General features: G+C 45.5%; 1 protein-coding gene and 1 long non-coding RNA gene across 4 annotated transcripts in view; one reads left to right on the top strand and one right to left on the bottom strand.

Annotated features, from left to right (window-relative positions):
- Positions 1 to 13,798: 13,798 nt before the first annotated feature.
- LOC142830779 (uncharacterized) lies at positions 13,799 to 15,707 on the bottom strand. Its single transcript, XR_012906252.1, has 3 exons — positions 15,570 to 15,707; positions 14,889 to 14,937; positions 13,799 to 13,963 (listed from the first exon to the last, which is right to left on the bottom strand). It is a non-coding gene; the product is annotated as an uncharacterized LOC142830779 (long non-coding RNA).
- Positions 14,194 to 21,990, top strand: part of PLCH1 (phospholipase C eta 1) — a 186,968-nt gene continuing 179,171 nt past the window's right edge. The window contains exons 1-2 of one of the 3 annotated variants that reach the window (XM_075937751.1): positions 14,194 to 15,935; positions 16,289 to 16,360. The gene's annotated coding sequence lies outside the window, so the exon portion shown is untranslated. The remainder of the gene's footprint in view (positions 15,936 to 16,288; positions 16,361 to 21,990) is intronic. The other 2 variants (XM_075937746.1, XM_075937747.1) reach the window with 2 other exon arrangements.

Genomic DNA, 21,990 nt, shown 5'->3' with positions numbered 1-21,990 from the left:
ATATGAAAAAAGTTGTTAAAAACAAAAGTCTTTCCTTTCTGGCACCATGCAAATTCCCTTATGTAAAACTCTCCACACCTCCTGAGTAGATCTTTAAATATAAAAGAAAAATTATTATATTGAAGTAGAGTTTTGTTAGATTTCCACTTCCTTCAGCAGGAGGCTGATGTTTTTAGCTCTCTGAGCCACAGGGAAGCTCAACAAAATTTTGAAACGTCTTAGATATTCTGTATTGTAGTGGTGTCAAACTCATGTTGGGCATAAAACAGTGTATGGAGATATGTCTTTGCCTTTGTTTATGTGCAACCTTGTTTTCTGTATTCAGTCATCAGATCATTGGCCTGACATGCTTCAAATGATTAGTAGGATGTGGCTGTCTGTACCTATGCTGAATAAATCTGTTCCTTGGATCTGAACTCTGGAGTTAGTTAGCAGTAGTTTTGTCTGCTACCGCAGGCAGTGGTTGATATCTTTGCTAGGTTTGTATCCTGAAAACATCCTTGAAACAGGTAGAGCAAATGTGAGTTTGAATGATTTTAGGGGGAGATAGTGAAAGTAAAGAATGAGATGGAGAAAGGAAGATTCAGGGATTGTTTCTGCTCTCAGTACAGTTTTACACCTTTGTTGATCCACTGACTTACCATTTGTACCAGTGTATTCAGAAGCAGAATTTTGCCTATGGATTAGGATAGAGAGAGAAAGGAACAGATTGAGAAGAGAGAGTGAAAGGCAAAGGGCCTGATGCTCCTTCTTGAAAGTTTGGGATCTTTCCAGCTACAGTGATTTCAGCAGAGTTAGACCAGGAAAACCAAATAATTATGTCCAGAGTTTTCAAGCTCAAAGAAAAGAGACGAGGAAGAGAATAAAACAATTAAGAGAGTGAGAGAATGGGGAGAAAAGACAAAAAGTGGAGACAAAAATGAAACCGGGATGGAGAAATTGTAAAGAGAAAGGGAAAAATTAGAAATGATACAGCTTCACTAAGGTAACAACATTGTAAGGGTATGTCTACACTAGCCCCCTAGTTCGAAGTAGGGAGGCTAATGTAGGCATTCGAAGTTGCAAATGAAGCCCGGGATTTAAATATCCCGGGCTTTATTTGCATCTTTCTGTCCGGGCACCATTTTTAAATCCCCTTAGTCCAAACTAACTGCCCGCGGCTACACGCGGCAATCAAACGTTAACTCAAACGAAGTCCTTAGTTCGAGTTAACTGTTACACCTCGTGCAATGAGGTGCTGGGAGAAGGCTTGAAAGAAGGGGTGGGCATGAGGAAGGCGGGGACGGAGCAAGGTATGTGTGAAGGCACAGGGGCATGAGGGAAATGGGGGCAGAGGGTAGTGAGGGGGTGGGCATCGGAAAAAAAGGGCAAAGGGGGCAGGGGCAGTGAGGGAAGGGGGAGGCACCAGGAGGGGACAGGGGTAAGGGAAGGTGCAGGTGCCAGGGGATTCTGGGGGTGAAGCAGAAGGGCAGACACCTTCAGGGGAGGGACCAGCACTAGAGGAGAGAGGCAGGGCAGGTGTGTAAAGGGAGGTGTTAGGAGAGGGGATGCGGAGGGGTAGCTCACATGATCAGAGTGGGGCTACTGGAGGAGTGGGCACGGGGGGGAGGTCTCAGGGCAGCTGAGGGCAGTAAGAAGGGCAGGAGTCAGGATAGCAGAGGTGGGTGAGGAGTTGGGGGGGCAGCAGCAAGCACCAGGGGAACTGATGGAGCAAGCGGAGGAGACAGAGCAGCAGAGGGGAAAAGGTAGAGATTCATAAGATATTTATTAATAACTTGGGTGCCACAGTGGCATATCCAAACAAGCCACATACTCAGTACTGGTGCACAACACAAAATTTATTGTGCTCATGGGAGGAAACTCTTAGAGGGAACACTTCCCCCAGCCTCTCCGCCCCTAAGTTAATGTCACACACATTGGGTTAATGCAATTGCAGGATAGTTGCATGAGGGGGGTTTGGTGAGGGCCAAACTAATCCCTATTGGTAAGAGAATGGTGAGAAAAGTCTTTATAGTCTTTAAGGAGCCTGTTATAAGTTATCAGCCAGTTGATTGATATAACTTGGGCTACAGTAGTAGTTCATTGGCTTAATATGGAGCCAGTGGAGTATGTAAATCAGTGATGGGCAATCTATGCTAATGAGTGGGCTGCATGAGTGGCCCTCTTTCATCTCAGTGGGTCCCAGAATTGTCATAACCAAGACGGTCTTCTGGGATAGGGTAGTTTTGCTAACTGCGCTTGCATACTTAGAATTTGTGGAGTGTGCTGACTGAACCATAGCAACACTTTGATTAGATAAGCTACATGCGGCAGCAAGTTGCACTGCCACTGATATATTGTAAACCTTTGAAAACTTCCTATATTCACAAATTTCTTTTGAAATGAAGGTTAAACCAAAAGATAAAGCTTTTATGTCAAGATATCAGTCTATTGGATGAATCTGAGAAAAAATAATATGAACATAAAACCAAACCAAACAGCTCTGGAGATGAAATATCAGCTAAATGAAAGGAATGTGAAAGCTGTGAAAGAAAATGTAAACAGAAACTGATTGCATTGAGTCATAGGCTTGAAAGATATTCAGAATGCAACTGTCAGTATCAAGAGACCAGAGACCCTAGGATATTCTTTGATCAGATCAATGTTAAAAATAAAATGGAAAAAAAGAGAGATTCAATAAATAATGTGGAAGAGTTTCAGCAATACTGGAAAAAAATCAGTTTCGAAGATGTACAACATAATTAGATATCAGATGGGATTGAAAATGTGAGAAAAAAATTAAAATCCACACACTAGTCTAGAAGAATACACAGAAATATCAAAGAAGGAAAGAGAGAAGGGATTGAGAGGAACAAAAAAGTGTAAATCACTTGGGGTATGTCTACACTACAGTGCTAATTCGAACTAACTTAGTTCGAATTAGTTAATTCGAACTAAGCTAATTCGAACTAACGCATCCAGACTAAAAAACTAGTTCGAATTAGCGTTTTGCTAATTCGAAGTAGCATGTCCACATTCAGTGGACCCTGAACAGGGGTTGAGGATGGCTGGAAGCAGTGCCGGCAGGGCATCAGATGAGGACTTAGAGTGTGGAGCTGCTGCCTCAGGCTAGCCGAGGGCTGTGCTTAAAGGGACCCGACCCCCACCCCGGACAGACAGTTCTCAGGGGTGCCCCGCTTGCAAAGCAGTCCTGGCTTGGAGTGCGCTGAGGGCCCACACTGGGCACATCACAGCACTCGGCCATCAGACCAGCTGCACTTGCCGCAGGCTGCCATCTGGGGTGAGGGGTCAATCGAGGGGCTGCAGGAGAGCTTCCACCCCCAGAAGCCCGCAGAGCCAGCCCAGTCCTCCCCATCGGGGGCTCGTACCCCATTCTTCCCTCACCTCCTTCCACTTACCCTTCCCTAGCCCCCCTTCCAGACGTACAAAATAAAGAAAACGTGTGTTCAAAAATAGAATCTCTCTTTATTGAACAAAACTCGGGGAGACTGGGAAAAGGAGATGGGAGAGGGGAAGAGAGAGGGTGGGAGAGGGGAGGGCAACTACAATGATCAGAGGTTTGGAACAGGTCCCATATGAAGAGAGGCTAAAGAGACTGGGACTTCTCAGCTTAGAAAAGAGGAGACTGAGGGGGGATAGGATAGAGGTCTATAAAAGCATGAGTGGGGTGGAGAGGGTGCATCAAGAAAAGTTCTTTATTAGTTCCCATAATAGAAGGATTAGTTCCCGAAGTGAGTTGGGGCCAAGTCGCTCTGCTTCCCACCACTGCCAGTGAGTTCAGGGGTAGGCCTGACTCCTGCTGCCAGCACCAGGCCCCCCACTAGTCACCTGGGTTGCATCACTTGAGGGAATGGGCGGAGTCAGGGCTTAGAGTGGACAGGGAAGGGTTTGTCCCGGGCTGTGCACTCCCTGAGGGATGGCCCTGGATATGTCCTACATTCATGGATCAAAATGTTCAAGGTTCATCCGAAGATACAGTGACCATATTTTCTGAACCAAAAATAGGAACACATTAGCCATAACCCCTGACACTGCTAGCCATGCCTCGGATCCCTTAGGCCCTGTCTGTGTGCCACAGAAGTCCCACTGGGGTAGTACTTCTGGGGTCAAGATGGATGTGACTGGAAGTAAAGGGTATCTAAGAATTCTTCCCACTGTCCTCTACCAATACAGGTGGGTTTGGGTAGTATAGGAACCCTCCATGCAACTATATTGCAATTGCATTAACCCAGGCCCCAGACCTAGGATCTCAGGAAACTGCAGCACTAGAGATCCAATCTTGATTCAAGATGAGATTCAGGATCTGGGAGCTATTACTTTGCAGTGTAGATGAAACCCCATTTGACTCAGGGCCGGAGAATAGTCCAGAACTATCTCACAATTTCATGGGACAGCTTCTTCAGTCTTCTTAATGGATGATGCTTACCACTTCCAATTAACTGGTGGGGGCTGGAGCAGCTCCCCACCTGCTGCGGGAAGGGGGCTGCTCCAGCCCTACAGAGGGCCTGCTGCAGACAGGGGTTGCTCTTGTCTGGAGCAGCCCTGGTCTGTGGAGAACCCGGGGGCTCCACAGGCAGGGACTGTGGTAGTGTCCAGAGCAGCCTTTCTCCGTGGGAAATCCAGCTTGCTGTAGACAGGGGCTGCTCCAGAGGGGGCTGGGAGTCAGTGGCAGCCCCAGTGTGACCTAACATTAACCAGTTAACTGATGAATGGGAATTTGCATCCCTAATGAAATGGACTGCAGCTACATTTTTTGAAGTTACTGCAAAACTATCAAGTGTCCTCCATTTCCACAAGCCAGAATGACAATACTGAACTAACCATGACAATTACAGGGTGAAGACCATGTCACTTACCCTCACCACAACTGTTTGAAAGGTACATTGCCCATGGAGATCAATGGGGTAGGGCTATTTTATATGTAAAGCTACTGAGAAATGTATATGTCAATATCATGATGGCAATGCCTGTATTATGTAAATAATACTTAATAATAATTGCCAAATGAGACCACTTCCCAACCTGCTTACAAAGGGCCTGATCCAATTTCAATTTTAAGTTAGGATTGAGCCCAAAGCAATTTGCTGATATTAACCGAGATGATCCCGTTAACATTTAGTCACCCTTCAAAAATATAAGTGACCCCACTAAGTCAAAGCCCCACTGCCTGGTGGAGGCGATCTTTGAAGAAAATTGGAGAGACTTTGTTTACTTCTTCTGACAGCAGCACTTTCTCTCACTGGATGTGGGGGTCTTTAGCACAGGTTTCATCTTGCCTATCAGAATAACTCAGAAATGTGTTGTCACAGCTAACTTCATTCAGGTCTAGACAGCATGCAGGCCTAAGACAGAAGAACAAATCCCTTGAAACTGGAAGTCAAAACATCTCACCTCTTCACAAGAGTTTACAAAGGGCTTGTTCACCCAGGCTAGGTCTAGACTACAGGCTTCTTGCTCAAGAAGCTTTTTTCAGAAGAGATTTTCCCAAAAAAACTTCTTGCGCAAGAGATCGTTCACACTGCAAAATCGCATTGAAAAAGTGATGTGCTTTTTTGAAAGATGGCATCCAGACCAGATAGCATCCAGACCACCTGGATGCTATATCATATGTAAGCAGTGATTGCTATGGACAGAATGGCCACCAGAGTACCTGTGTTTTTTCCTCTTCCCTCTTCAGAAAAAATTCCCTCTTCCCCGTCCACACACATACCTTTTTGCGAAAGAGCTCTTTCACAAAAAGGCTTCTTCCTCGTAGAATGAGGATTACCAATTGCGCAAAAATCCCTCTGTTCTTTCGATTTACTGTTGAAAGAATGTACTTGCATTGTGAACATAACAAGTTTTGACGGAAAAACGGCCGTTTTTCCAACAAAACCCTGTAATCTAGACATAGTCCCAGAGACACACGTCATAGAATCATAGAATAATAGGACTGGAAGGGACCTCAAGAGGTCATCGAGTCCAGCCCCCCGCCCTCAAGGCAGGACCAAGCTTCACCTACACCATCCCTGACAGATGTCTATCTAACCTGTTCTTAAATATCTCCAGAGAGGGAGATTCCACCACCTCCCTTGGCAATTTATTCCAATATTTGACCACCCTGACAGTTAGGAATTTTTTCCTAATGTCCAATCTAAACCTCCCCTGCTGCACTTTAAGCCCATTACTCCTTGTCCTGTCCTCAGAAACCAAGAGGAACAAATTTTCTCCTTCCTCCTTGTGACACCCTTTTAGATATTTGAAAACCACTATCATGTCCCCCCTTAATCTTCTTTTTTCCAAACTAAACAAGCCCAGTTCATGAAGCCTGGCTTCATAGGTCATGTTCTCTAGACCTTTAATCATTCTTGTCGCTCTTCTCTGTACCCTTTCCAATTTCTCCACATCTTTCTTGAAATGTGGCGCCCAGAACTGGACACAGTACTCCAGCTGAGGCCTAACTAGTGCAGAGTAGAGCGGCAGAATGACTTCACGAGTTTTGCTTACAACACACCTGTTGATACAACCTAGAATCATAATTGCTTTTTTTGCAACAGCATCACACTGTTGACTCATATTCAACTTGTGGTCCACTATGACCCCTAGATTCCTTTCTGCCATGCTCCTTCCTAGACAGTCGCTTCCCATCTTGTATGTATGGAACTGATTGTTCCTTCCTAAGTGGAGCACTTTGCATTTCTCTTTATTAAACCTCATCCTGTTTACCTCTGACCATTTCTCTAACTTGCTAAGGTCGTTTTGAATTATGTCCCTATCCTCCAAAGAAGTTGCAACCCCACCCAGTTTGGTATCATCATGACAACCCTCACTAGGGAGAGATAATGCATCCTGCCTTTCTGTGGATGTGCCAAGTGTTTTTACCTAGCAACTTACCACGTTGTTTAAATCAACTGCTTGGATGGGGAAGACTCACAAAGAGTCTGTCCATTAGCTATACCAGAGTGACATGGTGATTTCACTGCCCTGGTAACGGACCTAATTTCTCTGTGGGCTCTTATGGAGCAACAGGGAGCCTGTGACGGTCTCTTAGGGAGAGAAGCCAGGGGTGCCTCTATTTCAGTGATTCTCAAACTTTTTAGCTGTGCACCACCTGGGTCAATGTAAACTTTTCCATGGACCACCAGTTGCTAATGGAAACTCACTGTTAATTACATAATTACACCCGAGCCATTTTGTTAGTGCTGCAGCTACAGAGAATGGTTTGATTTACATTATTAAACAGATTAAGTGTTTTAACTTTCTCATCTTAGTTTATCAAACTTCATTTTAAATAAAATATTAATTTAGGTTCAACACAAAAGGTTTCGATGTTTTATTTATTTATAGCATGGGTAGGCAACCTTTTTTGGGTCGGGGGCACTGACACACAGAAAAATCAGTTGGGGAACCACTCAAGTGAGAATCAAAAAAACTCCTCCCAAAACCCCAACCTTCACTGAGGTGGCCCCCAACTCAGATACCTCACTCCTCTGACTCTCCATGGGGAGAAGGGAAGGGACAGGGAGGACTGAGGCTCAGGGCTTCCCATAGGCCAGATTTGCTTTTCTGGTGAATTTTATGTATCCCCTTAGGTTCTGAGGAGGGGACAAAAATGAGGGTTCAGTGTGTGTGACAGGGCTGCCAGTGAGGGGGATAGGGATGGGGTACAGGATCTGGGAGGGAGGTGGGGTGCAGAAGTGGGAGAAGTTGCAAGGTCTGGGTAGGAGGTAGGGTGTAGAAGCAAACTAGGAGCAGGGTCTGACCAGTAGGGAGGGTGCAGGAGCAATGGTGGATGCAGGAGCAGGGTGGGGGTAGGGTGTCTAGCCAAGGAGGAGGATGCAGGAGCGGACTCGGGGTATGGTGTTTGGCCAGGAGAGAGGGTGCAGGAGGGGACTTGGGTTAGGGGCTGGGTCTTCATTTCAGGCCTCGTGCTGCCTCTCCCCACACTGGGCTTCCTGGCATCTTCCTCCCCTGCAACCTAGCTGAGACTCCCACCAGTTCCCTGTGCACTCCCTCACAACCGAGCTGAGCTGCCTGCCTGTTCCTTGCGCCTCCCTTATACCCCGTGGCCCAGCTGAGCCCTGCACTGGTTCCCTGCACTCCTCTCCTGCAGCCCAGTTGAGCCCCGCACTAATTCTGTGCACTTCCTTCATCCCCCGCAGTCCAGCTGAGCTCCGCGCCGGTTCCCTGTGCCCCCCTCACAGCCCAGCTGAGCCACCCATCTGTTCCTGGTGCCTCCCCTGATCCCCCGCAGCCCAGCTGAGCCCCACACCGCTTCCCTCCACAAATCACTTGCTTTCCCGCACTCCCAAGAGACACTGCCTCCTGCTGCTCCTATTGAGCAGGAAGTGTCCCTGATTCCTGTTCACCCAGTGAAGAAGGGGGAGGGGAAACACCAGCATGCTGCTGCATTTAGTGTCTTGGGGCTTTGGGGGACATTTCAGTGCTTCACAGGGATACCAGGACAGGAGATTAAAAATTGGGCCTGTCCTGAATTTTTCAGGACGGATGGCCAGTGTCAACAAAGATCATTTCTTTTCTGCAACCATCAGTGGTTAACTGGAACCCTTAACTCTAGTTCTCATTGATGAGGTTCAAATTAAGAGAGAAATATTTCAAGGGGATTCCTTATTACCACTTCAGCTCATGGTTGCTGATGTTGCCACAAGTATGGATGAGCCCTGAGATAAACTGTGTTTATCTTATCAGCAAAGAGTAACAACTAGTTAACCATTTGTTAGCTATGAAGGATCTTAAATTATATGAAGTGTCACAAAAGAAGCCATTAAAACTGCTGATGTGTTGAAAAGTTTGGTCAAGATATAAGGCTTGGCTAGGCTAAATATGTATTAGTGTGTGTAAAGAGGGGTAAACTGGCACAATCACATGGCATATAAGTTAACAAAGATACTAAGATTTCTTTCAGCCTGGCTCTTACAAATACCTTAGATTCAGGAAATTGTTGGAGCTACAATATAAATCTAAACAGTAATGAGGAAATAAGAGCTGCTAAGGACAAAACTCAACCCGAAGAATTTGATGCACCTCTTTAATACATGGGTGATACTACTAGTATGATACACTGGAAGAGTGCTCAAGTGGAATTGAGGAAAAGAAAAAAAAATTGCTATCCAAACAAGAAAGTACATGGTGATGCATAAAAAATCAAATAGCTATATCAGAAGATAGATAATATGTACATTCAATGATATGAAGAAGGAAAAAGTCTGCTATTTGTGGAGGAAGCAATTGACATGGGAAAATATAGCATCAAGATATATGAGGAGTCTGCCATAGTAAAAGATGATCTGGATATGATAAAAAGTGCAGGTGACTGAGTGCACATCTTAGCCCTAGAAAGCATAAAAAGAAAAGAGAAAGCAAATTGCCAAAGAAAGACTTAAAAGATTTACACAGAACTATATGCATAGACAGTGGTGAAGAGAGACGGAATCCATTAGTGATAGAAGATTAACGAATTCATGGTTGTTACAAAAATATCTCAGAAGAGAAGCAGAACACAAGAAGGGTATGTCTACACTACAGCACTAATTCGAACTAACTTAATTCGAATTAGTTAATTTGAACTAAGCTAATTCGAACTAGTGCATCTAGACCTAAAAACTAGTTCGAATTAGCTTTTTGCTAATTCGAACTAGCATGTCCACATTGAGTGGACCTTGAACTGGGGTTAAGGATGGCCGGAAGCAGTGCCGGCAGGGCATCAGGTTAGGACTTAGAGTGTGGAGCTGCTGTTTCAGGCTAGCTGAGGGCTGTGCTTAAAGGGACCCGACCCCCACCCCAGATAGACAGTTCTCAGGGGTTCCCCGCTCACTTGTCTAACTCGATGAGGGACAGCAGAGCAGTCCTGGCTTTGAGTGCCTTGAATGACCACACTTGGCACATCACAGCACTCGGCCATCAGCCCGGCTGCACTTGCCACAGGCTGCCATCCGGAGGTAGGGGGGTCAATCGAAGGGCTTCAGGAGAGCTTCCACCCCGAGGAGCCCACAGAGCCATCCCAGTCCTCCCCATCGGGGGCTTGTGCCCCATTCCTCCCTCACCTCCTTCCACTTACCCCTCCCTAGCCCCCCTTCCTGATGTACAAAATAAAGGACACATGTGTTCAAAAATAGAAACTCTCTTTATTGAACAAAACTCGGGGAGTCTGGGAAAAGGAGGTGGGAGAGGGGAAAAGAGAGGGTGGGAGAGGGGAGGGCAACTAAAATGATCAGGGGTTTGGAACAGGTCCCATATGAAGAGAGGCTAAAGAGACTGGGACTTCTCAGCTTAGAAAAGAGGAGACTGAGGGGGGATATGATAGAGGTCTATAAAAGCATGAGTGGTGTGGAGAGGGTGCATAAAGAAAAGTTCTTCATTAGTTCCCATAATAGAAGGACTAGAGGACCCCAAATGAAATGAATGGGTAGCAGGCTTCAAACTAAGAACAGAAAGTTGTTCTTCACAAAGTAAATAGTCAACCTGTGGAACTCCTTGCTGCAGGAGGCTGTGAAGGCTAGAACTAGAACAGAGTTTAAAGAGAAGTGAGATAAATTCAGGGAGGTTGGGTCCATGGAGTGGTATTAGCCAGGGGATAGGAATGGTGTCTCTGGCTTCTGTTTGTGGAAGGCTGGAGATGGATGGCACGAGACAAATGGCTTGGTCATTGTCTTCGGTCCATCCGCTCCAGGGTCCCTAGTGTTGGCCGCTGTCGGCAGACAGGCTACTGGGCTAGATGGACCTTTGGTCTGACCCAGTACGGCCATTCTAAGCTCAGAGCTCAGGGTCGGGGGTCTCACTGGACCACCCTGATTTTCATGCAGACCTGCTCCTGGGTGGCCAGGCTGGCAGCTCTCCTGCCCTAGACGGCCACTTTCGTGTGCCTAGTGCGGAGGTCGTGGATGAGGTCCACGATGTCTGCACTAGACCAGGCGGGCGCCTGCCTCTTGCAGAGCTGGGCAGGCTCCCGGGAGCCGCCAGCCTGGTCCCGGGAAGAGGGGGAGGGCTGGGTGGCAGCGGGTGGCTGGCTCGAGCCATGCCAGGGGTAGGGTCTGCTGGCTGGGTGCTGGCAGGCTTGCACCTGGCACGGGCACTGTAGCCAGCCCCTGCCCCTTTAAGGGCTCCTGGGCCGGGAGGGGGGCAGAAGAGTTTCCCTGGTGGTGCCCAGAGTGGCCACCAGGGAAAGCTGGGGAGAGCTGGCCTCCCACTAGTTCGAATTAAGTGGCTACACAGCCCTTAATTCGAACTACTTAATTCGAACTAGGCTTAATCCTCGTGGAATGAGGTTTACCTAGTTCAAATTAAGCACTCCGCTAGTTCCAATTAAGTTTGGACTAGCGGTTTGCGTGTGTAGCGCCCATCAAAGTTAATTCGAACTAATGTCTGTTAGTTTGAATTAACTTTGTAGTGTAGACATACCCGAACAGTCCTTAAAGCAGGAGTAGGGAATCTTTTTTCTACTGGGGCCATTGACCCACAGAAAAAATCAGTCAGGGGTTACACACAGCCCCATGGGAGGGGGAGGAGGGGCAGAAGGGGAACCACAGAGGCTTGGGACTTCTCCAGTGGTAAAAGTAACTTAAAATATCTTACAGGTACTATCCGATTGCAACCCGGGTCCCTGGCAGCTGCTCTTTAAATAGCTCCCTGACGGCTTTTGCCGCAGCTCAGCCAGCTCTTGCTGGAGCTGTGCACCAGGGTGCACCTATTTACTTTCATCTCTGGGCTTCTCCCTGCAGTGGGGTGAGCTAGTGCTCTTGGGTTGCCCTACGGGGGGGTGGCATGCAGGCTCAGGATTTCTCCTAGGCTCTGGAGTGGAGCAAGGCATGAAGGGTTCAGGGTGAGGGAGGCAGCTCCAGACTGCAGCAGGGAGTTAAGGTGTGGAAGGGGATGCAGGTTCTGGCTGAGAGAGTGGGCTCGGGTGAAGCTGGGGATGAAGGATTTGGCATAAAGGTGGGGCTCCAGGCTGGGGCCCAGAGGTTTGGAGTGCAGAAGCAGACTTGCGTGGGCTCTGGAGTGGGGTCAGGGAAAGGACAAGGGGTTGGGGTGTGGCAGGAGGTTCAGGGTGCAGGCTCTGGGAGGGAAATTGGGTGCAGAAGGGGGCTCAGAGTGAGGCAAAGTTTGGAGTGCGGCACTTACCTCAAGTGGCTCTTGGTTGGCGGCACAGCAAGTCTAAGGCCAGTTCCCTGCCTGCCCTGGCTCCAAGCTGTTCTCAGAAGTGTCCAGCATGTGCGGCAGAGGCATGGCCAGGCACTGCCCAACCCATGCCTTCAGGCACCATCCCTGCAGCTCCCATTGGCTACAGTTCCCAGCCCATGGGAGCTGCAAAGACAACACCGGCCGCACGTAGAGCTTCCCTGATTGCCACTCTGCCTGGGGGCTGCCTGGACATGCCATCAGTCTGGTGCTCAGAGCTCCAGCTGTGCAGGATGGAGTGCATCAGGGCTCAGAGCCTCTGGCCAGAGACCAGATGCAGGGCTGTCCTTAGGATTTCTGGTGTGCTATGCAGTCTGAGCATCTGCACCCACACCTTACACTGGGGGTGTCGCTGCTGTGCTGTGGGGGTAGAAGCAGGGCATGGAGACGGATATGCAAAGCGCGCTTGCATTTGCATATCTTCTGATTCTTTTCGCAGAAGCGTTTTTTCCGATAAAAAGCCCCGTGTAGACAGGGCCATTTGTCAGAAGACCCCTTATTCTTCAAAAACCAAGGTTCAGAGGGTCTTGAGAAAGAGGTTTTTTTTCCGACAAATGGCCCTGTCTACATGGGGCTTTTTATCGGAAGAACCTCTTCTGCAAAAAGAATCGGAAGAAGATATGCAAATGCGAGTGCAATTTGCACATCCTCTTCCACAAAAAAACAGCAGTGTAGCCGTAGCCTGGCAGAGGAGCAGGCAGGAGATGCCAGGCAGGGAGCAACACAGGCAGAGCTGTAGGCCAGAAGGTGGAGCAGGGGATGGCTGTGCAACCAATGGGAGACGGGCTTTGGGGAAACACAGGTGACTGGCAGCTGGATGCAGTCCACGGTGGGTCAAGGGATGGTGCTGCTGGAGCCAAGCCCGCCTTACCTTCTTGATGTCTGGTCCTGGTAGTGGCCCTAGGCATATGCAGCCACATATGCCTAGGAACAGCTCTGGCCCAGTGAAACGAAATAACAGGACAGAGGTTACCCACCTCTGCCTTAAAGCTTAAATAATTCAAAACAAAATGGATTGACAGAACTGCTCCCCCAGCAGCAGAATGTGTTCCAAAAAGGAAGAGATGGAACTTGTATTGGGCACCTTCAGAAGCCTCGCTGGGGGAGAATTTATGAACAGACAATGAGGTTGCTAATTGTTTGAATTGGAACATCTGAAGAGTCTAAGATTTTTATGGGCTCTGGTAATTATGACAGACTAAATGGTGCAGGCAAACATGCCCAACTTACTGTAGAAAAGGAAATTAAATCATGTTAATTGATATAGCCATACCAACAGTCAGAAAAATAAAAAAGAAACAAGGAGGGAACATAGTGAAGTATTAAGAATTGTGCCACAACCTGGAATGATTGTGGCAGACTAGAACAGAGATTATCCCAGTGAAGTGATCCCTAAAGGTATGAATGAGCAGCTCAAGAACATGTTCAATATCATGAATATCAAGATCAGTAACCTCCTGAAAAGCACTTTTTGATTCTGTGATGAATGTCAAAATAGAATGAATGCATTTGAACTAATGAAATGAGGAAATTCTTTGGTGGGGTAAAACTCTTGAATTCCCAAATCTACAGAGTCTGTTTATTGTGATTCAGGGAGAGAAATTTTATTGTATGTTCCACTACACAGCTTTTAGCGACAAAGTCTGCACGCATTTTGTGGGCATTTTTGCCAAAAAATACTAGCCCTCATGAGTGGCTTTTCCTTTGTTGGCAGGAGAGTGCTGTGGTCCTACAGACAAAGCAGCATTCACACTCAACTTCTGTCTTGGGGGGGGAGGTGTTTAAGCACCTGTGAACGACAAAAGTTTTGTTAATTCCAAGTGTAGTAGTACTCTTAGACACTAGCTTTTCACTTTTTATGCTTAAAGATTTTTATACTGTGAAGGCTCTTTGTTTAAAAAAAAAAAAAAAAACACCAGCTACAAGGTATAATACAGAGGGATTGAATACAATATATTCAGATGTCAAGCTCTCTGTCCTCTGCCCCCTTTTAAGGTGCCTAACTCACATTTCACATGCAATTACTTTTAGGATGAAGTTTCTTCCGTTTGGCCCATGATGCTTTGCTGTGCAATTGCAATAGCCTGTGCTGAATTGAATGACAACAATGGATTGTTTCTATGGCATCAGCCAATCAGCTGCCACAGAGAGATGAAAAGGTGAAACTTAAGATGCTGCTCCAAGGGGTCACATTACTCCCTCTGCAGTCCCCCTCCGCAGATCTGTCTCCTGGTCTAACAAAGTGGACTGACAATAATGTCCTCACAACCGATGAAGCCAAGGAAAACTCTAGCATGCCCTTCAGTTTCAGAGCAGGAGAAAAATTAAAACTTCTTGGCTTTTTGACAGTGACGGAGTGTGCTATTAATCTACTATTTGATTCATTCTATGTCAAGGGAATTATATAATTATCCCCTGCAGAGGATGGGGGAGATCCTCTGGTAGGGCTTTCCCATCTCTACTTTTTTAGATCTATACAAAAGCAAAAGTTTTCCTGCGTCTTGGATGGACACTAACATTGTAACTGCTTATTTATATAAAGTGAAATACAAAAATGACTTACACAGTGTGACCCTACTTCCCTGGAGCCTTCTTATTGGAGGAAAATTTGAAATAGAAGGTGAATGAAAAGCTGCTTAGACTCCCAGCAGACTTTGAACTAGCAAACAAAAGGAGCATGCTGAATAGAAGGGAGTCAAGAAAGGCTGGAATACCTGGTGCTGGATCACTGTAGCTTCAGAAACCCCCAGATAAATTCATCTCCTGCTAGACAAGAGAAACCGAAGTCGTGCATTTTAAACTTTCAGGGTGGACACACAAATGAGATGCGGTAGTTTGCTTCCCTTTTTTCACAGAAACTGCCATTTAGCTGGGTGTAGAGGGCTCATGGTGGAAGGCCTCCAATGCAACATAACCAGGGGTCTGCTGTAGGGGCACTTAAGGAAGATGCCTGAGGAGCTGGAGTGCAAAGGACCTAACATACCCCTCTGCACACCTCTGTGTAAGCCATGACAGAGGAGGTTGGGAGCGAAACAGAGAGCAATGGCTACTCCTGTGGGCACAACCCCTTCCCACCGCCATGCAGGGGGCTCAGATACCAAGGGGGTGCAGATGGGCCTGCAGGTTGGTAATGAATTTAAATCTCCCACTTGCCCTTGAGTTACTCGTGCTGTCTCAGGGTGGGGCGGGATCCTCACCCGCAGGACCCAGCCCTCCTCTCCCCGTCATGAAGGGGAACTCAGATGGGCGCCAGCTGGAGCTTTGCGCGGGGAAGCCTGAAGACACTGGCCCAGAGACACCGCCCTCCCCCGAAGTGTGGGCGACTCTCCTGATACAATGGACAATCACCAGCGCCCACCCCCCCCCCGGGCAGCTCTGCGGGGCCAGCCACACACCCCCAGCGGCCGGGGGGCTTCATCCTCCCGCTGCCACCGCGGGAGCAGGATCGGGCCCCGCCGCTGTCACAGCCCATTCCCCGGGGGCAGGGCCTGGCCGCGTGGGCTCGGGACGCTCCGCTCCGGCCGGCTCCCGCTCCGGGTTTCTCCTGCTGTCGCCGCGCTGCTGGGGGGCGCTTCTGCGAGTTTGAATGGGGAAGCAGGTTGTGGCGGCAGCGGCCGGGGAAGGGCCCTAGCGAGGGGGGCGCTCAGAGGTGCCGGCTCTAGGGGCTGCGGGGCAGCCCAGGGGAGGCAGGTTTTCCTTGGAGTCGCCAGGTTTCTCAGCCCCAGAGGTCTGCTCCAGCCCCTCCTGGGACGCCTGCACTGGTAAGCCCCCGGGAATGCCATGGGAATGCGGCGCTCACAGGTCTCCCATCAGAGCAATCCTGGGGCACCAGAGACTAACAAAGTCGATAGGCTCTCAGGTGCCCCAGCACTGCCCCTTGTTTTTAAAGTTACAGGCTAACGCGGCTCCCTCTCTGAAACTGGTCGTCTCAAATGTTGCGTTTCACTGGCGCGAATCCTTTGCACTTCTTGGAAGGGAGACAGGAGGCAAAGGGAGGCGGGGAGGGCAGAGCTCTTTGTTGCAATAAAAGTGGCACAGGCAGAAGAAACGAGTGCTATCCAGTTACTAGATAGACAGCAGCCACATACAAGCTTCTCCACTATTTTTTGAACAGCCACGGATGGGCCTTCCTTCGGCTGGGAGCTGGAAAGCCCGAACAGTGGAGTGAGGAGCCCTCTTGAATCTGGTACACCTTTTTCATTCATCTCTTTTCTCTAGACTCACCACACAAGAACAAAAAGTAGTTGTGGAAATAGTGAGGGATTTGATTCGCCTCCAGTCACCTATAGTATTCCTTGCAAAAGGCAGTCGTGTGACTATTTTAGAGCAATGGGCACATTTAATATTTTCTTCTTTGTAACACGTTTGTATTAAGCAGATGAGTTCTGATATGTATATGAAATAGCAAAAAAAATTAAGCCTTTGAAAAAAAGGTTAGTTGCTTGTTTTATGGGTCTCCCGTCTCATTTACCATGCCCATGTACGTCTTGCTGGTTAACTGACTCGCTAGAGCCATACCAGTTGAGATAGGCAATACAGACTGGCACTTTGTTTGGAAAGCATATTTCCTTATTCTAAATATTGCCAGTGCATGCTAACAGTTTGTTTACTAGAGTGTTACATTTGGTACATATGTATACAGTATTCTGAATTATGTGAAGACAGGCTTACATTTTGGGTGTCTCAGCATTGCTTTCCTCCTATCTGCTCCCCTCAGTAACCCATGTAGTCATTTAGCTGCTGTACAGTAGCATCAGATGAGAAAGCAGATGAGTTTTTTGTAGCAGTTATTGTAACAAACAAGAATCACAAATTCTTAGCTGGAGTTAGTGAATGCTTTCGCAATAGTTGGAATTGATCATCTTGCTCTGTTAAAGGAATTATATGCCTACGGCCTTACTTTTTGATTGTATGGAATAAAGAGTAGCATGTTGCTATATTATATAAATTATTAAGCACTTGGTCTCAAGAACAACAAAGGGTTATTTAAATAATTTGTATCTGCTTTGTAAAACCACTTCTCTTATCATATACTAATAGTACATGGAATAAAATATGGTGTGTTGTGCCTACATCTAATGGCTAAAAAAAGTTTTGGCATTCAGATAGTTTATGATCCTGTTTGCTGGTTTATATCCTGCAGCAATTCCCTAATTCCCAATGACATGTGTTCTTATTGGTTCCTGGAGGTAAATTGCAAAGAGCAATGTTAGCAGGGAGCCAGATAATTAGATAGGAAAATCCTAGGGGGATGAGGCCAAAACAAAGGCAGAAGGGTTTGGTGCAGTCTAGATTTATAGCCAGGCAAAATTGGTTTTGAAAGAACAATAGGGTTGAGTAATTTAGTCCAGGATTTTAATTTAAACTTGCAATATTGAAAGAATTTCTGATTTGTTTATCAATCAGCTTCTTAAACGTTTATAGCAAAAGTCTTTAAAATCAATATGTATCATTAGGCTTGGAAGAATTAATTTTATTGGTAAATGTCAGTAAATATCAATTTCACTGTATGCACACAAACTGACAAAAATGAACAGATGATCATCAAAATGTACAGCTACCTAAAGTAAGAAAACTGCTGCTTGTGAAGTTATTAGAGTTGACTTAAGGATATTTACTTTGTGTACTCTGATGTGATAGTAACAATATTTATTTTAACAACTTTAACTTATTGAGTCTCAGCATCTACTATTCTTAAATAATGATTATCTGACCCTCTCCCCCCAATAATTTCCCATGGGAGTGAGAATGTAAATTGATAAAAAAAAATTCAAACAAAAAAGCTCAAATCCATAATTTTGCACAACTGTGAAAACTTAAATAACTTAAAAGTAGGAGAGAATGCTTAAAATAACCATCAGTGTTATCCATGGAAATTATTTTTAAAAATTGACTTCTGCCAATCCTATATACAGGATATGATCTCTTTTTTAGCTAGAATGTTATTCCAGTTGACAAGATGCTTTAAAGTTCTACAAAACATCAGTATTCTGAGGCTATAAAGAAACTATGTATTTTATCTTAGTTCCAGTGAAGACCTCTATAAGTACCATGTTTATGACATGTATCTCATTATAAGGAGCTCATCTCTTGTTCATAAAAATAATTTTGGAAGAAACTATTGGGCCTGGAGAGGATTTTGCTCACAAAAGCTCATGATACTATATGTATATTTTTATTAGTTTCTAAGGTACCAGAGGACTACTCCTTGTTGTCAATTACAGTATTAATTCAGTGCTACATAGGCAATATTCAAGATATAGCTGGTGTAAATATAAGTGATAAAGAAGTGTGTGTCTCCTCCAAAGTTTGTTTCAGGAATCACATTCAATTATATTCATTTTTTCAGTTCAAAGAGAAAGTATATTAAATTGTTCTTTTAGACCCTTGTATACAAAAGTTTATTTTTGTCTTGTTGAATAAGAAGGGTGTGAAATTCAAGAGGTTATGGCTTCTGGGAAACTGTGGGTGCTCAGCGTTTCTCAGGATTAGTCCCTCAGTTTTGTTAGGAACTGAACAACACTGGTCCCACTGAAGTCAACGGGAGTTTTATCTTTATGATTGGAGGCCCTAACTCTATAGTTCATCTCATGGTTAGAGAGATCTTGTATACAAGAAAAAGGTCTGAGAGGCTAGAGAGCTGGATTCTGTTTGCAGCTCTGTTCAAGGAACTGAGGCATTGATGTCAGTGGGAATTTTGCTATTGATTTCAGAGAGATGAAGATTTCACCTGGAGTGTGGTTTTAGCATTTATATATGTCACTTTTTGGGCTAATCTGTAAGATGCTGAGTACTCAGCTCTAGGAGTTGAGCAATCTCAGTGCCTGGCAAGATTGCGTCCCTTTTGAAAGCAAACTTTACAAACTAGGGATGTTAAATTGCGAGTAATTGACTAATCGAGTAGTTGATGTAGTTTGTACTTTGCACTTCAAAGGTGAAAGCCCAGGTCAGTTGGGAACTCCCCCACTGACCTCGGGCTCCATGCAGCACGGCCACTTTGAAATGCTGTGGGCAGCTCGGTGTCAGGTTCCTTGTGGCTTTTCAAAGAGGCAGCGCCTGGTGGAGCCTGGGATCAGCTGGGGATTTCTTTGCTCACCCCAGGCTCCATGCAGCGCCGCCGCTTTGAAATGCTGTGGGGAGCCTGGTGTTAGGCTCCACGTGGTGTTTCAAAGTGGCAGCGCCACATGGAGTCCGGGGTCAGTGGGAGAGTCCCCAGCTAATCCCAGGCTTCATGCGGCACTGCTGCTTTGAAACACTGCATGCAGCCTGGGGATACCCCAGGTGGCTCTGGGCTGCATGCGGTGTTTCAAAGCGGCAGTGCTGTGTGGATCCCAGGGTCAGGCCCAAGGCTGCACGTGGTGCAGCTGCTTTGAAGTACCCTCTCTGCTTCCCCCATATTGCTGCCTCTTTCTGATAGAGGCAGGAAGGGAGGGAGGGAAGCAACTAGTCGACTAGTCCTTTACATCGCTATTACAAACATCTAATTAAGACTTTTAGCACTCCCCCCCTCACAACTGTGCATGTGTTGTAATTATTAAGTTGCTAGTAGGTCAGGCACATAATTCTGAAAAGTGAAAGAAATGAAAAGACTGTCCAAAGAATCACACATCATTATTAAGTTACCAAGACAAATGTAAGACTGTATCAATTGTATCAGATGGGCTATTCCGTTCTTCTTTGTTCAAGAGAAGCCTGCTGTTCTTTATATACACTCTGTATACTTGTCTTTAGTTCATGACCCCTATTTCACAAAGCTTCAGAAACAGTTACATATAAATATGATTACTATTAAGGTATTGATATCTCAAAAAAGTCCATTATAACAGTACCTAAATAAGTTGGGCCCAATCCTGCAAGACTTACTAATGAGAGTAAACCCACTGAAGTCAACAGAAGTACTAAAATGACTAAAGATTACTCATTGGTCTGAGCTTGCAGGCTCTATACAAAAGAAAAATATTCTGTGCAACACAGAATACACACTCTTGTAATTTCCAGCAAAAGCCCATGGTGTAAATCCAGTAGAGTGAACAGAAATTTATACCTTCTGTATAGTCTGTTAAGGATGCAGCTTCTGGATAAAAGGTTAGGTTGTACAGCAAAATCATATTATGACTGATCTGACTATACATGATTAATTTAAAGATTTGTGGCACTGGCTGAAGTAAGAGCATCTTTCCATTTTAGAAGTCTATAAAATAGGAATCAGCTGGTGCTTGTGGATCAAGTGGTGTGGAACTCATTATTGTAACAATACCAACTCAGCTTGGGATGTTGCCTAGGGAATTGAGTTAACACTTCTGTGCTTTCACCCTTTAAGGCATGTGTTCTAAGATGACTTTGCCAGCAAGCAACAATATTTTAAAGGGAAAAAATTCCCTCTCCACGTAAGTTGAAAGTGAAGTTATCCACTTTTGATTTGCTGCTAGTATATTCTGAGCCTGGCAGTAAGCACGAGTGCCTTTTGCACTGATGTGTTGTCAAGAAATAAAGTAGACATAAAAATGGTTTGATCCTCAACATTCAGGGGGAAAGTCTCATCTCAGGTCTGTATCTTAGAACTCAGCTTCAGTATTACGCAGTTCTACTTGCATGACTCTGCCTGTGATGTTACAGAGAGTTAAATACTGTAGTTGTGTATTACCATGTTATGTATTACCACGTAGATGTGAGGGGAGAATCTATCTGTTATTAAAAAGAAGCTTAGGCCCTTTTTACACTACCTCTTATGTCAGCAAATCTTATATTGCTAAGCCGTCTTGAGGTCTGGAAAACATACTAAATAGAATCACAGCCAAATGCAAGGTGGAACAGATGGTTTAGCATAAGTAGTTAGCATGTATTCTAAGGAACCGCTAAAGGTAAAGTGACCCATTAACACTTTGAATCGTCCCTTAGAATATGTACTACTTATTTATGATACACAATCTGTTCCTCCTTCCATTTAGTTGTGACATTTGGAGGACCTTTGCCAGACTTGAAGAAGAGCTCTGTGTAGAATGAAAGGTTGTCTCTCTCACCAACAGAATTTGATCCAGTAAAAGATATTACCTCACCCATTTTGTCTATTTAATATCCTGGCACCAGGACAGCTACAACACCATTGCATACATAGAAGCTTGTTCTTTAAAAAACACTGAATAGCGTTTAATAGTTATATCACCTAAGAACCTAATCATGCTACAATTAACGTTAACATTAGTTTTGCAATTTTGATCAGGTCATAACTGTAGCTCATTTTATAGTTAAGGAGGTCTTATGATTAAGAAGAAAGTCTGAGAGTCGTGTTATAGCTTCCTGTATGAGCTTGGGCAGGACACTCTGTGGATACCTCAAGATTCTTCCTCAAGAGAACATGGTGGACGATACTTACCTACTTTCCAGATTTATGTTGAGGCTCAGTCCATGAGAGCTTGTAAAGTACATAAGATGTTTGCAATGCAGTGCAGCATTGTGCCTTCCTTTCTGTGTTGTACAGTGCCAAGCATAATGTTGGCACCCAGAAAAGAATATGTGGTTGTGATTCATAGTTTATCAAACTATTTCATATGTAGTTAGTGATGGGAGCTAATTTCAGATAGCTTTTATTTTATTTTTGGCCTTCAAAAATTAGGTCTAGTTTTCTGGGAAACCTCTATAAGAGTCAATGAAAATTAATTACCTCTTGCATGTCAATAGATAGTCACAAGTACTACAGATCACACCATCTATATGGCATGTAGGATATAGATGCATGAAGCATCTCTCATTGGAATATGGATTTCCATTTAAGCCTTGGGTTACATACTGAGTTTAGAATGTATCCACATACTTTTT

The sequence above is a fragment of the Pelodiscus sinensis genome, chromosome 10, assembly GCF_049634645.1.
Source record: "Pelodiscus sinensis isolate JC-2024 chromosome 10, ASM4963464v1, whole genome shotgun sequence".
In the NCBI taxonomy this organism is placed as follows: domain Eukaryota; kingdom Metazoa; phylum Chordata; order Testudines; family Trionychidae; genus Pelodiscus; species Pelodiscus sinensis.
This window is presented reverse-complemented; position numbering and strand designations above follow the sequence as displayed.